Genomic DNA, 17,054 nt, shown 5'->3' with positions numbered 1-17,054 from the left:
GGGATTTAGGCAATGGGACCTTATATGCATTACAAAAATAGGAGACCTTTGGGTTCGGGGAGAAGTCATTACCTTTGCAGCTCTACAGGAGACGTACGGAATGGCAGACACTGAGCGCTACTGTTACACCCAAATCAGACATGCACTACAAAGTGCTATCCCACCAGGGACGGAACTAGCTGACTCATCCCCCCTCGAGGATAGACTTCTCACCGACCATTTAGAAAAGAAAGCAATATCACAAACATACCGTAAGCTGGTGAATAATCTCCCTGACCCCACAGTAGTACTCCGTAGCAGATGGGAAAGGCAGCAATCCCATCCCGGCTAAAAGTAGTGCAACTTAAGGTACTGCACCGCATATATTATTCCCGCACCCTGTTACACAGACTAGGTCACACATCAGATCCCGGATGTTTTAGAGGTTGCGGGCTCACAGGAACGTACTTCCGTATACTATGGGACTGTCCCAAAATACAAACCTATTGGGTGCATGTAATGAATAGCATATCTGAAGCAAGTGAGGTGGAAGTTCAGCCAGAGCCCAGGTGCTGCTTATTAAATATTTGGAAACCTACAGACCTCAATCGGGGATTACAAACTTGGGCTGTGCTCGGATTGGCGATCGCAAAGCGGAATATTGCCAAGAACTGGGGCTCGGGTATAGTACCAAAAAATGGTCCAGAATATGGGGAAAATGGAATGAATACCGGGGGAATCCATGTGAACCTCCACCAGCACTATCCGACGCAGAAGCTAGCCCATGAAATTCCAAAGACATTGCATTACTGTATAAATTACAAAGGATTGGAGAGCGGGGGGAGGGGAGGGTAAGGAGTGACGTTTTGCTATGTAACTCCTTTCTTATGATGCTGTTCTCCGTATATATTACAACCAGAGACACTGTTTGAGAAAGGGAACAATTTGATGGACTTTGCTTATCCACTGACTATACGTTCACTACAATCTATCCTGCATGACGATGCCGGTATAATGTATTGAGGTGTTTGTAATTGAAAAAGATTGAGGTTTTCTTATGATATTATGTGAAACTATAACCGCTCAATGTACTAATCAGATGATAAAAAGCCAATAAAGAGTTTTATAAAAAAAAAAAAAATTATCAGGCAAGCATTTATTTAAAGGTTAATTTCAATTAAATAACGTAAAGTAGGCAGGGTGCCCTGAGTCGTCACTTTTAATACATTTTGCTGCAAACCTGTAACAAAATGATAAAGTCTCTTGAAAATGTTAAACTGTATTTCAATAGCATGCAAAACTGTTTCTCCATTAGCACATTAAATTATATCAGTGCATTGAGGAATATTTTTTTAAGTGATATTTTTCAAACATGAAATTAGAAACATTCATGCTTCCCCCCATCCTGACTGCAGCAATGCGATGAAACCACGAACAAGGAGAAGAGGTACTTAGATCATAGCGGCAGTGGAAATCGGACCTGTACACTTACAGCAGGGCAAAGGACACTCCCATAGGGCTCTGTGGTGAGGCCTCATCAACAAGAAGACGGGCTGACATGCGGGCTAAGGACGAACCCAGCTGTACAACAGCAAGTACATTAAGAGGAAGGCAAACACTGAGATCCATCTCCTTGCAGGGCCTAGACACTTCACAGGGCTTATTTACAAGCCCTTTAGGTCCACAGTGCGTAATTTTTAAAGTGATAAAAAGTGACACACCTTGGATGCAAGGGGCTTGTGAATAAGCCCCCACATCGGTAAGCCTTAAGCAACAACGAAGTGGCTGCAATTGGATGGCGTAGTGCCACAGCCCAGTGAATCATAACCCAAGACTTGTTAGATGAATTGGTCTCACAATCCTCTGCCTTAGATCAATGTCAATGACACAGAAATAATTATTAGTAAAGCACCACACTACCACACAATAGGGATAATTCTCCAACTTGAAACTTTGTGGATTGTCTGCCACTATTTGGTGTGGGGGCACACCTTCCTGCCTTAACCACAGCCATAGAAAAACAAAGAGTGACAAAGTGTCTACCATCGTTGAGCCTAAAACAGTCAAAGGCCGCACAGAAGCAATGGAGCAGCAGGCCATGCCTCAAAAATAAAAACAACAACTTCAAAGGTAAAAGTGAATTGCAGGACAATCCTCATCAGGAAAAACTAGATAGAAAATACTGGGATTTATAACTGATACACAAGAAGTCTTTGAGTCCAAAATCAAAATGGTGACAGGAGCTGTGGCAATACTTAAAGACACCCAGAGGAAACAGTCAGATCATGTCAACCAGGTGGGTGGTGTGTTGTCTCAGCTGCAACCAGATGCTATAGTAGCAGATGCAGGAGCTTACAGTAAGCGTTTCAGAATGTAAGGCTGAGGGCTCTGAGGTACAAAAACATCAAGTTTGTGGGCCTCCTGTAAGGAATGGAGGAAGCAGTGTGGTGCATCACTTGGGGGACTGGTTAGCAACAGGCATGGCATCACAGAAAGTCACCAGGTTGCACGCACTGGAGAAGGTGAATTAATACCAATGTTACACCCTCTGCAAGGCTCACTCACTTACCATATGAGAGGTAGCAAGACTATTTCACTACCAGGGCAGAGATGCAATGCTGAGAATGGCTTGAACAAAGTACAATGGAAAATACAAAATACCCAGTGAATGTGTGCTCAGACTACACAACTGTAGTCCGAGAGATTATTTCATTATTTACGGAGGTCAAGAAAACACTCCACGAGGCAGGAGTACACTACATGCTACTATGTGCCACAGAGTTGAAAGTGATAGTAAACAACAATCACAGAACAAACAGAGACATGGGACTGACTTGACTTGCATGATGTGGACACGGGTAGAGGACAACCAATCTGCCCTCAGCTGCCAAAGCACCAGAGACACAGAAAAATTCAGACACTGCCAAGCAAAGAGACCCTCATGAAGTCAAACCAGAGATGACAAAGCAGTGGCTGTCGAGAGCAGCATGCTCGTTCTGAGACCGATGATCTTCAGGCAGTTCAGAAATGGAAAAAACCCTGAAGACAAACAATTTTGTGTTGTAATCAGATCCTTCCACATACAATGGAGTTGAACTCTTAGGTGTATCTCCTACAGTACCAGATGGTTTGTAACTATGTCATCTCCTTGGTATCACCTCCTCAATAGGTGAAAACCCAATCTTGGAAGTGCAATGTGACATACACTGGTTAGAGTAATGGAGATATCTGGCAAGGGGATGGGCAAGGGATCCCCTTGCCCCCAACAGCACTGAGGTTTTTCCACGTGTGATTGAAAATAAGATATTTAGGTTACATTAATTTGCCTGAGCAGTCCCAATAGCCTTGCTGTCATGCTCAAATTATTGCTGCAGAAAATGACAACAATGACACTGGGCAAGGAGGTGACTCAGGCTAGATCCAGGGACAGAAAGAGCTAGGTGTTACTGGAAGGCTGGACTTCCAGATGGCACAGCTAAATAAATGTATGTTCTTTACAAAGGTATGTCTTGTATTACCAAACAATATCAGATATATTTATGTTCAAAATGTAGAGGAGGTCGAATAGCTTTCCTGCAGGAAACTCATATCATGAAACAGAACTTGGGAAAGACGAACACAGTTGGAGGGGTAAACAATTCTACACCTGCTATCGCTCATACTCTCTCATACTCTACAAGTGTATTGCTCTGGGTGTGCCATGGGACCCATTTAATTGCCATTGAAAGTCTAACAGTTGGTGTAGGACAGTTTGTAAATGTGAGAGGTAAATTCGATTGTGTAGACATTGTACTAGGTAGTTTATATGCTCTAAACATAGAGCAGCTAGTTTACTAATGAAATTGACAAAATGTTTAGTGAGGCGGCCCCATCCTATATGGTATTAAGTGGGACTACAATCGTTTGATAGATGCAGTCCTAGCCTTCTCCTATTATTCATTGTGAGGCACATGGGGGGAGAGGGCAAACTGGAGTCTAGCAATCTAAATGATCACATGGGGTGTTTAGATGTACAGATATAGACAGACGTTGGTGCTTAGGAATGCTCTTTTTATTGTCCTGACCTTACATTTGAAACTCAATCTTATATTATGTTCGCCCTCTCTTCATTCTGAGGTAACTCACTTGCAATACTTAGGCAAAGCTCTATTGGATAATAATATATTGCAGCTGATTATGGCCTGGGGTGGGCAACAATCGTCCATCCCTCCAGGGAGGCTTCAGAGTGCTTCTCCAGAAGATGCAGCATCTAGAGGATCACTGGGAGTTACCATACATCATTATATCTGTGAAAGCAAAGGTACCACTGCAAATATAATAATGGAGTGTGATGCCTTCAACATGAAGAGCTGGAGCCATTGCAAAAAGTGGAAGAGAACTTTGGAAAGCTCATGGAGTCCAAAGATGTAATACTTGATACGTTGCCTTACGACCTGGAGGAGAAATCGGTGTGAGGCCTCTAAAACTGCTGTTAGAGAAAAGGGAGAAATATGGTACAGTTCTTAAAAAATCAAAACTGCTCAGAATATGTAGTAAGATCATGATTGGCTGGGGGGCTGGTCCAGTCAACTATCAAAGGATTGATCAAACCAATTGAGAGGGGAGCTACTAGCACGAGTTAGGAACGGTCATGGAGTCAAGGTGTACACACAGGTGGATATAAATACAGTCTTCTTAGGATACTATGCAGAGCAATATGTGGGGGCAGGACTCAGCAGCTAAAACAGAAATCAAAGCATTCTTACACTGAGGAACCTTGCCCTGCCTACCTGGAAAGGGGCTGCCTACCAAAGAGCCCCACAGAAGTGAAAATGTTTCCACATCAAAGCCCAGCAGAAGACACACAGAAGGCATCATACAGGCCATTTTGCATGTTGAACACAGACTCTAAAGTTTTTTGTTAAATACCTGCAAGACAAATCCAACCCTTATTTCCCTATGGTACACCTGGACGAGAATAGATTTAGACTGTAGCAAACCACCTCCCAGTACCTTGGGTACCTAATGTGAATAATCAACTACCGACTAACTTGAATGTGATGGTCGTGGCTATTTATTTGGAAAAATACTTTGTTCGTTAATCTGGCAATATTTATATGTGGTACTCTGATACATGGGAACTGACAGGAAACCAATGCTGTGGATAGCATTCCTATTCTATAACCCAACTTCTAGAGTTAGGACAGTGAAAGTGATCACCCCTCGTTCGGAGTGCTTCCATGTACCCAACAGGGATGTCCAATATCCCCTCTGTTGTTTGCACTGACCATGGAACCGTTCACTGCTAGAGTAACCACACGTGAAAGAAGGGGAGGGCTGTGCAGCTGTCAGATGGTGCACAATACATTTCATTATATAGAGATGATGCTCTACTGATTCTGTGGAACAGATATGATGGGGCAGGGCATAGTGCTTGAAAAACGTCAGTCTTGAAAGTAAATTGGACATAAACCTGTGACTTCACAGCTAGTCCTATGATGGACACAGAACCCCCATGACTTTCAGATCTTGGATCATCATGGGATCTGCACACCTTTAGCTTTGTGTAATTGTCTTGCACACTGCGGCAGTGGCAGAAATAACAGACAAGAGCCTTTGGGGGCATTGTAGACTTTGAGACACTGCACCGATTTCTGGAAAACTTCCCAGATTGATCATAGGTAGAACTGAGTCAGTCAAAATGGTGATGCTTCTGAGATGACTGCACTACTTTGTCGACCTACTAGTGTGGCACCCTAGATCATTCTTTAAGTACCAGCTAGGCTTATTTTTTTCAAACATGACCTGGGAAATGGATAGTCACAGCGTATTGCTCAGTAAGTTAAAGCTCCCCATGACAGTTGGAGGCCAGGGCAGTGTGCACAACAGATTTTGTGTCCAGCTGCAGAGAGCAACAGAAAGTCCAAGGGGAGCTCACCTCCATGAGACTAGGCTTGCCCAGACAAAGATAGAAGAGGGCATTATAACTTGCCTATTCATGCATTGTGAGGTAAAAATCAATTGAGGCTCCATGTTGCTGCTGATCTTGCTAGAAATTCGGGAATCTGCTGGACAAAATACCCATACTAGCCAGTCTTGTGCTTCAACTCCATCGGTGGTGGACTTGTAGACAACTCAGTCTTGCATTGTGGCACCATGAAATACCTCCCAAACTGGTGGAAGCTGCTCCACAAGAAGTGTAAATTCTCTTCTAGACCCACAGTTGTTCAGGAAAAATAAAGCAATCTCTACTTTCTTTTTGGGTGGTGCACCTACAATTTGGAGCTCTATCTCCATAAACATTTGCACCAACTCCTTCTTTGAGTCTTGCAAAGAGCTAAAAGTTCTCGTGATCCAGAAATACCTCATGAACTAAAACGCATTACACATTCTAACCTTCACAATCATCTCACTATATTAGCCCACAGAGATATGTGCTAGTGTATCACATATATTTAATACATGGAACCTGCAACTTTTTTTGCACACCGAAAATAGCTTTTATCTCAGACAATTTTCACCATTTCATTTATGTAACTGGTCTTAAATGTAAAGACCTTTGGGCTATAAAAACATTGTAACTAAATAAATAAATAAATGGCTATAGACCTAGGGATGACAGGGGACTTCCACAGTTCAGATGAATTGAAATCGCTGACTGGTTTGAAGGGAGACAAACTTCCCGCTCGGAAGTTCCTTCTATCTAATGCTTTGAAACATGTCTTGTGGGAGAGTTGGCAGACACATGAAGCAACACAACTACTGTTCGCCCTTGGAAAGGAGCACAGACAAGTAACCTGGTATTACAAAGCCCTACATTCATGACTAAGACAGACATAAGTCACAGCAAAAATGAGAAGCTGACATAGGCATGGAGCTTGAAGACAAAGACTGGGAGAAGACCTTTGACTAAACACACAGGAATCTTAAAAATGCCCTATTTAAATATGTTAAATTAAAATATCTCCATTGGGTTTATCTGTCTCCAAAATGGATGAACAGCATCTGTGCATCACATGCTTTGAAATTACCCAGATGCTCATAAGTAGATGCAGATTTCTTCCACATTGTTTGGGAGTGTCCTAGCTAGTGAACAGCCTTTACGACGGGCTGTTACACCGCCGTGCCGTTACAACGTGGTCTTTTCAACGCAAGTTGTTACCACGACTTGCGCTGGAGGGCGCTGCAGGACAAGGAATTTTTTAATTTACTATCCAACACCTTCCCTACTGTACGTAGGCTGGTGTTGGAATAGTAAATAAAAAAATTCCTAAGTCCGCACCCACTCCAACGCAAGTCGTGGTAACGACTTGCGTTGAAAATACCGCGTTGTAACGGCATGCGTTGTAAAAGTACGCGTCGTAATGCCGTACATCCGTTCTAGCTTGACTCAATGCTGGAGGGAAATCACAAACAGCCTAGAGAGAGTTCTGGTAAGAACTAACCTACAAAGCCAGTGCTCTGTTTACTGGGGCTACTTCCATACCCAAAGCAGAAAAAGGTGGACAATAAATTACTTCGCTTAGCATTGCTGCAAGCAAAAAAATCCATAGTAATCTAGTGGAAGTTACCTGAGACCACTCCATCCACCAATGGCAGAATGCAGTTCAATATGGATTTTTGGTGAAAGTGTTGCACTACACATAGAGGATGTAAGGTTTGTGCAGAAGCCCAAAATCCTCAATTTGTGCCAAGGTACTTGGGGATATCAAAATGGGACATGAACTACTAGAAGTCCACTTACCAAACATCCACTAAACCTGATAGAAGCCGTCAGACCATGATGGGAAGAATGTTACACAAGTGCGTCAGGCGACATTGATGCTGACATGATGACAACCATGGGACCGATGCAATAACTCACATAGAGGGAAATCTAGGAATAATCTGCATGAGAGGCACCTGACATCTGCTCCTTTCAATGCCCCTCATGAACCCAAGCCCTGGTCTTGGGGTCCGCGCTGGAGAAGGGTTGGGAAGGAGAACTGGACATTTTGAAGATTGGTATTTCAAGGTTCATTGGATTATCTGTGTGTCCCCATTTAGTCTATGTCTGAGCTGGTGTCTGGAATGCTGAGAGGGAATGATGCAGTAGGGAAAGTTGGAGGGAGGCTGGATCACTGACAGTACTTACCTTCTGTTGCTGTTTCCTAACATGAAATAAAGAAATTACCTCCTACCTAAATGGCTCCAGGCTCTTGTAGGATGACCATGTCCTCTAACTATAACACTTATTTTATCTGTAGGGCAGAGAGCATACTGACTTCCATCAGCTTATTCCTCAACTAAGGTGGGACCATGGTATATAATTTTGTAAGTCAAATTTGCAATATTGAACAAATATTTGACCTCAACGGAGAGCCACAGAAAAGTAATCAAGTTTGGTATAGTTTGATCATAGCAACTATACACAGCTATCAGGTGGCCGGTAGCATGTAGGTTTGCTGGGGAAGATGCAGTTCTGATATTAGGCATCACTGACAGGAAGGCATTTCAGAGATCAAAGATGAAATCTCACTTTTTTGCCCATGCACTTATTATGAAAGACATTTTTTATCGTTCATTCAGGATGAACCCGAGAAGTTTCACATTGTCAATGATTTTTGGACAGGAGAGAGTAGACAACCATGATTAATTCGGGAGGGAAGATGGCCTGAATGATTTTAGAACAAATTCTGTTTCTATGCATTGGTTTTCAGATGATGTTCTGACCTTCAAATATGGAGTTCATCCAGGGTGAGAGAATGTTTTCTTATGTTATTGTTAGATCAGAAGATGATAGATGAGGTCAATATGTTTACAGTACTGTAAGGTAAAGATGTAAATCTATGCTGATTAGGGGATCCACTGCCCTACTACAATGGTAACTGCAGGCATGAACTTACATTTTTGTGTCATCAATACTCTTTGGAACACTGTGAAACTCCCCTAACTGAATGTAGCTGATGTGCTCCTGACATCCTCCACAATCCTACCCTTCTGCCTATGTCTCCGTTCCCCCCTCCTTCCCGCACAAGGTCCACAGTTTATCTCCCCCAGTTCCCCCTCGAACTCACATTGCAGCAACGTCAGATGGATTCATACCCCTAATGTTCCTGCCATACGAAAGCAGCTTGTCTTCTAATTGCATATTTGTACCACTGTGGAGCAGCTATGAATATTATAATGTAATGTGAGTACATTTGAAAAATGTTAATAAAAATATATATTTTTTAAAAATCAATACTCTTTGGCGAAGAGTACTTTTCAAGGAATTTGAGTGACGGTTGTGTCTCACTTTCCATAGAAACAGGCCCAGATAAGCAATAACTGGCCCATGCGTAGAGAAGGTTGCATGGTGGATGGAGAATCATTTGCTTAAGATAAATGGAGACAAAACAGAGGTGATTATCGTAGGAATTAAGCCAAACACATAAGTGAACATAGGATGGTCAGAGATCTTAGAATCGCCTCCAACCCCTGTCTCATTCATAAGAAGCCTAGGAGTGTGGCTTGACAGTGCCTCAACTATGGGCGCTTGAGTAAAATAAACTCACACCTTCCTGCTCTGTTATGATCAGAACCCTACAAAATAGTATTTACCTCTTACCTTCTCTCTCTAGGAGAATATTGGTGCAAACACTGATCCTGTGAGTCTAGATTATGGAATTCCTTGTATCTGAGCTCCCCTCAAAATATTATCAAGAGACTGCAACTGATTCATAATGTGGCTGCTAGGATGATTCTTAAACTGCCCAGACACACATCAGCAAAAAGTGCACTAGCCTCCTTTCACTGGCTCCCAGTAAAAGAAAGAATACATTTCAAGACACGTTGCCTGGCTCATAGAGAAATAAATCGGAAAGTTCCTTCATTGATCGCGGTACCTTCTGGTACCCTACATTCCCTCAAGGGCTCTAAGATCTTCTGAGGAGCGAAAGTTAAAGGTGCCTTGAATTGAAAGAACCAGATGCGGGTGTAGATTCTTTTCATATCCATCCCCAAAATTCTGGAATTTAATGCCGGCTGACCTGAGAAATGAAACAAACAAGATCCATTCAGGGAAATGCTTAAGACTTGGCTACATTCCCACTAGCCATTTTTCCCAGCTAGCTCAAGCTATGCTTCACTCAGTGCTGGGAAGCATTCAGGTAGCTGTGCGCTTTACAAATCGATACAGCATAGCATGCATAGTTGAAGAAAAATAATAGCACTTCAGTTATTAAAGGAAACAGCTGTGCAACAGAAACAGCTCTGCATGAGCTGCCTATCCGGTCCAAAGATAGATGAGTTTGATACTAGACATAGTAGGTAAGGTAAAGGTAAAGATTAAACTGATAACTTCTCGCCTATCAACTGAGAAACCATCACCCAGTAGGATGACGCACCGTTTATTGTCATAAACAGAAGAATGCAATGTTTGCTCACAGACCTCCACTCACTGGAAATACAAGCTGACGAACTCAAGCAAGACACTTTCAAGACGTGCGTTTATTGATGATGAGGTAGAGATAGCAGTTACAGGGCTAATGTAAAAATAGATTTAAAACAATAAAAACGACTGTGCATATAATGAGAGGTTTAAATCTAGTGACAGTGAATCAAAAAGGTGGGTTCATTCACTTGCTACACACAGTAATAGGGATTCAACACAAAACACCCAAATGTAACTCTTTCTAATTCACAGATTCAGTTCTCTGACTCCTTAAACATCAGTTATTGAATTACCTGAACTTTATTTAGGTTTGCAGAGTAATACAGTCTCTGTCTGTCAGTGGCGATCCTCTCTGCTTGGTCATTAGTCTGGGAACATTGACTCAGCAATAGTTAATTGATTCTCTCTCCACTTATCGTTATTATGACACTAATAATCAGGGGGTTTGCTGAACCCAAACTGACGCCCGCACTGAGGAACTAATATCACAGATGGTTGACTGCTTCCTCATGAAATATTTAAAAAAAGTAATTTCTTTCCTGCCACAAACACTTATTGAGAGAGATTGGTGCTTCTAAAATCTGTTGAGTGATTTAATTGGATTGTACAAAATGCAGTATTTATTCAGAATCTTTGGGAATAAAAACATACACATACAACGAGCTAATATTTTCAGCTCTCCCTAACCTGTGTTCGCAGGAATTTAGAAATATGTTTCAGAAGAGCAGTGGATATGCAGATTTAAGTAGAGGCACCAGCTATGTTAGCGAGGATGGAGACATTGATAATTCAATGATGGAATCATCTGCCCAGAACGATGGAGGACCATTAGAACCCATTACTGAAATAGTTGATCCAAATTATGGTGTTGCAGTTAATCTGCAGCAAGACGGGATGGGGAGATTTCTGCTTTGCCTTAACAAAGAAGTGAGTCAGAATTTGAGAATGTAGGCATTAAAATGCATGAGGAAACTCTGGATGCAGTGTTTACTCAGTTGAAATAGAGGGTGACATATTTGACATTTCTAATAGAGCAATACAAGGCACACTAATTAAATTGCCACAGGAATTTACCAATATTGAAAATGTATCAATCTTTATTTGCTAATCAAATTACATGAAATAATATTAATGTGGATTCATGTGGACTACAAACAAAAGACTTGAATATATTGGGCATTCAGATCCTATATTAAATCTCAAGAAAGAGGCTGAGACTACTGTGGAAACCATAAACAGTTTACAAAGTCAGGTAAGTAAGTTCAACCAAGATAGACTTGCGCTGTACATGAACAATCAGCAGTTGTAAAAACAAATTGGAGGTAAAAATGCTAGTGAGATACAAACCTCGGAGTCTAAATTAAAAGATGATTGGGAAAATGCACATTCTTTACAACAAATAGTTGAATATGATTATGGGGATTTGCAAAGTGAAATAGAAAATACCAGAGAGCAGCTTATTGGAGTAAACAAAAACACATCTTTGAGATAGATAATGAAAAAACAATTAGAAAAAGCAGTCAGCGAAAGAAAATTGGCATTTTCAATGGAACATAAAAGTGTAGTAAAATTGGACATTTCATAGAAAATTACAGTGAAGTAACACATATGGGTGTTCCAGAATCTGCAGTCACATTAAAAGTACATTCCTTGCGCAACAAAGAAGAGATCTGAACCATGTAGCTGCTTCCTTCCTTTGCTCTTCGTAGAGCTAGCACTTACAGGTGGAATTTCAACAGCACAGAGAGGTTAGATGTAGGAAATACTTGTAAGAGAAAGCTACTCGATAGTAAACTACAGGCAAAGAGGGGCTTATAGACTTAAAGACAGTCACAATGGTCTTTTGCCACTTTATAGAGCAAAGAGACAGATGTAAGACTGAATTCAATAGGTTAGAAACTAGACCCAGCATTTCAGAAACATCATGCTACTACTGATTCCAGAGATAATATTGCAATACTTAGATGATTGCGCAAAAACAGAAAAAGTGAATGCAAAGTTAGATCCTCGCAAGGAAGGAGATATGCAATAGAGATTCGGCCTTGTCCAAAGAGAAAGACGAATAAGCATCCATATATGAAGTGATAGTGCCTTAGAGGGGGGACACCCTCTATTGATACCAGACGCAGAGAACCTGAAGAATGCCTGATCACTGGTTCTGGTGATGACACTTGGGTTCAGGTGCAGAGTAAGAAACAGAAGAACCACACATATTCCCAAATGGAAGCCACAGGCCAATATGAAGCTTCTGTTGGAAACATGATAACATGATATTACAGAAATTCTTGCTATTTAGTTGATTACCATCTAGACTAGTTAAGGGTGGACCTCGTACATTTTCTTGTTGCATTCCCCATACAGGTTACTTATGCAGCCAATCTACCTCCTTGCCCTTGTGATGGACGCTCTTCACAAAGCACGCTGCTCTTTATTCTTTATTTACACGTACTAGTCATCTCTAAGAAAACTGTTTATTTTTCCATTTTGGAAACAGGCCAGTTTTAGACAATGCAGGGGTGCTATGGAATTTTTAAAAACAGTGAGAATGTGTTACTTTACTGCAATTTTTGTATAGCGGCCTATATGATTATGATCTGCAATGCTTTTATGAATTACTGTTTTAATTATGCCTGTTTTATGATTTGTGCATTTTATAACATTCTTGTATACTATGTATTTTGTTGTGTATGATTTATTTTATCTCTTGTATGGTCACTGGATGACTGAATAAAGAGTAACACCTATTATATTCCCCCTGTTTGGAAGCACTATGATATCCTTCGGGATCAAGTTCGCGCTATATAAAACTTTATAAATAAATAAATAAATAAATAAGAATCCCAAGGCTTCCCTTCAGGCTTCAGGCTGACACTGGTCATGTCATTAATGACCTGCTTGTTTCCCAGAGTTTGGGGCTTTTTTTCTAAAGTGTGGACTTCACCTGTTAATACAGGATTGGGTTAAGAAAAAAATCTCCATGTACAAGAATTCTCAGGGGATCATAAAGCCAAACTATAATCTCACATGCAATGAAGTTGCTATAGTACAGAAATAGTCCCAGGCTCTAAAGTGTGTCGTCCACTGAGTCCCTAAAACATTGACCTGAATAATAAAGAGTTCAAGAGAACTTATTACTTTGGGCAGTCAGACCATATTAGGACTCACTTAGCTAGTGATTCTGATATTGAGAAATACCTTAAGTGGATATTTGTTTATGCCACAGCGAATTAAGTATTGCATAAACAAATATCCACAGGTATGCTGATTTGGAGAGTTTTCATGGTGGAGCTCTGCAAAATAAATTCATGCAGGCTCGCTCAGGCCACATTGTGTGGTACTGGCAAACAGTCTTGATACATTGAGTCTCGGCTTAGGGACTGCCCACATGCAATATTTATTGCAAAAGACAAAGGTGTTCAGTACTTTGGTAGAGCATCACGCTGAAGACATAATTAAATCGAAACATTACAGCCATCTTCATTGTTTGCACCCTGCACCACATAGACAAGTGTTGCTTTCACCTTCACAGAAATGTGTGGTGGTTTTTCTCTAGAAGACAATTGTTAATGTCTGTAATAGTATGTTCTAACCTTCTCTTCTGCTGACTTTGATCACTAATTATTTATTGTTTCTCAGGAACCAGTTTAATTGGAGTGATCACCTAGCTTTTTTGATTCTTAGATTCAACACTGGTAGTTTTTCACTTTTGATCCAATTAATTCTGTACCCAGAAACTTCAGAGAATGCTAACATTGGTCATCGGGGTCTGAAATAGAAGATTAGGAGGGTATAGTGTGAGGAGAATTGTTTCTGCTAAAAGCAGGGTCTTCAACTCAAGTCTAAATATGTTTTCGAGGATCCATTTGAATAGGAAAGATTCTATTACTCCATTGTTCATAGGATTCGTCAGAGGTAGCATTCCACATTTGTTCTAATTATTCTTGCAGCCAGAAGATTCAGAAAACAAATAAATTAATCTAATGAGTTCAGAAATTGAAGCTTTAGAGCATGGTGAGTAGAATATGATCTGAGAGGAACATGATCTTTAGATAAAGTGTCAATTACTTTGATCAAGTTTATCCGGCAAATAGCTGCTCCCAGACAATATGAAGGCCCTTTAAAGCAAGGAATATAAAGAGTGGGGCATTCCACCACCAGAAGCCTCATTCATAAAATGCCCAACATTTACTAACTTACTAACATTAACCCTAATCAAAGGGCTGAGGGTGTGCAATGGAAGCTCACTCTCTGATAGATGTGAATCACATACATTTGAGAGACGTGTAAGATGAGCAAAAGTAAAATCGATTGCATACTTCTAGATCTACAACTGTGGCCATTTATATTAAATATGAACTAATCAAACAAAGTGTTAGTGACCACCATACTTTACAACTGATAATGCATGCAGCAGATTTAGGCTTTTTAGACCATGAACACTTAGCAAAAGCACCCTTGCCATTGGTGACAAACACATTTTTTCATAGCTTGAAAGAACACTTCCCTACAGATTATACTGTAGCCCAAGAAAAGGACAAACAGATTTTGTGGTATACAAAAGTTTGTAGGAGAGCTTAGACAAAGCTAACATAGGTAAAAAAAAACACAATAAACCATTAGTAACCATAACCTCTAGAGCATACAAGGCAATTTTAATATATAGTAGGAAGCAGTTGGGGGACGACATTTGGTTGAATATGTTAGGCACTCTAATAAGAAATGATACAAGATCATTCTGGCATATAATCACCCAGGGCAGCGTAAAATCAATTTCTTAAGTGGAAGCGTACATTGCCCCACATGTTTGGGAGAACCACTTTACCAGTCTCTCTGGTAAATACAACATTAGTATAGGCCAAGAATACATGGAGGTGGCAAAGTGTCCCACTACAGAGTGGACTAAACCTGATAAATACTATCTAATCTTACAAGGAACTGAGGAGACTGTGGGATGAATGAAAAGACAGGTAGCACTAGCCTCCAAACAAATTCTCAGAGATTTATATTTATCAGAACTTCAGATCTGGAATCCCTATGTGACTATATTGACTAAAGCTATTGTACAGGAGAAGAAATTCCCCACACATGAAAGGGAGCTGAAAGTATCCATCATATATAAAAAGGGCCCAGAGGATAACTGAGCCAATTACAGACCAATAAGTTGAAAACCTGCAAAATATTTTTTGCAAACAATTATTACACAAGTTACAAGAGCGGATGGAAAGCCACTGTATCCCGACCAACTTACAAATGGGTTTCAGAAAAAAAAGTGTTGCAGATAAGGTTTTCAGAGTCCAAACCCTGTTTTGGAAGTATGTCTGTGAGAAAGATCATCTCTACAAAGCATTTGTCAACATGAGGACGGCCTTTGATCTAGTACCCAGTAAATTACTGTGGGGTGTATTAAAAAAATTATGATATACCTGCACCACTCTTACCCACATTAAATGATACGCATGTGCAATTTCGATGGGGCTCTTACGGAGATCTATCGCCTTGTATCCCCATTAGAAACAGGTGGTGACAGGGCTGTGTTTTGACACCTATCTTGTTCAGTTTGTACATCAATGACGCGACTGGGCTGCCAGAACAATTCTCCAATGTCTCACAGGGTAAACATTCCTATTTTGAAATTTGCTGATGATTCACTATTAATCTCAAGGACACCGATGGGCCTGCAAGTATTATGAAATCAGTTTTAACCCACAAAAGACCAAGAACATGGCCATTAATGCATATCATTCAGAGGCAATATCATGGTACATCTTTCTTATCCTTTCAAGTTCAACGGTTCACGGATATCAACGTGAATCACAGAGGTTCAGTGCACAACTTTACTTGATCATGAAGTTTTGCTCCATTGGTCCCTATGTTGAGTGATTTCTTGTTCACCGATTTACATCCCTTGGGTGGCGAGCCGAACATACATTCGCAGTGAATTTTTTAAATAGCTCTTGCATAAGGTTGCCACTCAGGTTCTTGCAGCATTTGCCATTTGCTATCACATCTCATCGAATGGACCTGCACCAGAAATATCAGTGTCTTGAGAATATTTTTTCGTCCTGTGGCACCTGTTTAACAGAGATCAGATGTTTTTCAATTTTTTTAAGTTGGCATAACATTTTATCTTTCACTATTCCTAACATTATAATTCTATGGTATTTTCTTAACTGAGGTACTCGCTACTTACACTGCGTGGTTCCTCCTGAAGAAGGCGTTTTTGTCTGACAAAATGTGCATAGAAATTATCATGATTTTCAGCAAATGATTGATTGAGCCACAATCTCTATTTTAATCTGTACATATTTCATGTTTCTTATGAGTGCTGTAAAAGTTATTGTTATAGTATTTGCTTGTCTAGCTCTGTGATGGTATCGTGACTGTATTAGTTTATGTGTATTTGTTTGATACATTGATTTTGATTATCTTTATATATAAAAAAAGTGTCTATTTTCTCAAATGTGACACTGGATATTGAATTCTATTTATCATATTTTATGTGACTTCTAATACAATATTGTTTGTATGTACGTGTTCTTTTGACCTATATTTGTTGATTCTGTATTATTTATAAGTGGTTACCAAGGTTTTTTTGTTGCATTATAAGATGGTTTAACAATTGACAGAATGAAGACATTTCATTTTTTGGGCGGTAAAGTTTGCATGCACCCTAACCTGTGGC

Source organism: Lissotriton helveticus, chromosome 2_1 (assembly GCF_964261635.1).
Source record: "Lissotriton helveticus chromosome 2_1, aLisHel1.1, whole genome shotgun sequence".
NCBI classification, from domain to species: Eukaryota; Metazoa; Chordata; class Amphibia; order Caudata; family Salamandridae; genus Lissotriton; species Lissotriton helveticus.
Note: the sequence above shows the minus strand (reverse complement) of the source record.